Here is a 525-nt window from a genome sequence, read left to right on the forward strand (position 1 = left end):
TTTATTTTTTTAAAAATGTCAACAGCACCTGGTCTTCCTAGGTGGTCTCTCATCCAAGTACTAACCAGGCCCGACCCTGCTTAGCTTCTGAGATCAGATGGGGTCGGGCATGTTCAGGGTGACATGGCTGTAGTAATTAATTTTTTTAATTGAAGAAATGATTTAAACATTTTTCCCCCGCCTACTTTCCCTTCCCTCTTTCCCCCTCCTCCCTCCTCTTCCCCTCTATAATTTATATTATTAACAGTAATTCTTTAGTTAAAAATTTAGTTTTGGTGGTCATGACATAATTTATTTTTAAAACATATCTTCTATATTATGTTTCCTTCTCTTATTTTATTTCATTTAAATTTATATTTTTTGTTCTTCAACTCAAATTTTTACTTCTCTTCCTGTGATTATTATTGCATAAATAACAATAACTGTAGACACTGATATGTATCAAAAAGTAATTATAACCCAGATATGAAGCTATTACTTTTATGTATATGTTCTTTAATACATACAGTGTACATTTAGATTATT

At 31.2% G+C, this 525-nt stretch overlaps 1 pseudogene; it reads right to left on the bottom strand.

Moving 5' to 3' along the window:
• Nucleotides 1-16: 16 nt before the first annotated feature.
• On the bottom strand, nt 17-135 carry LOC111736706 (annotated as a pseudogene).
• Between the last annotated feature and the right edge of the window lie 390 nt (nt 136-525).

The sequence above is a fragment of the Pteropus vampyrus genome, unplaced genomic scaffold (assembly GCF_000151845.1).
Source record: "Pteropus vampyrus isolate Shadow unplaced genomic scaffold, Pvam_2.0 Scaffold21, whole genome shotgun sequence".
In the NCBI taxonomy this organism is placed as follows: Eukaryota; Metazoa; Chordata; class Mammalia; order Chiroptera; family Pteropodidae; genus Pteropus; species Pteropus vampyrus.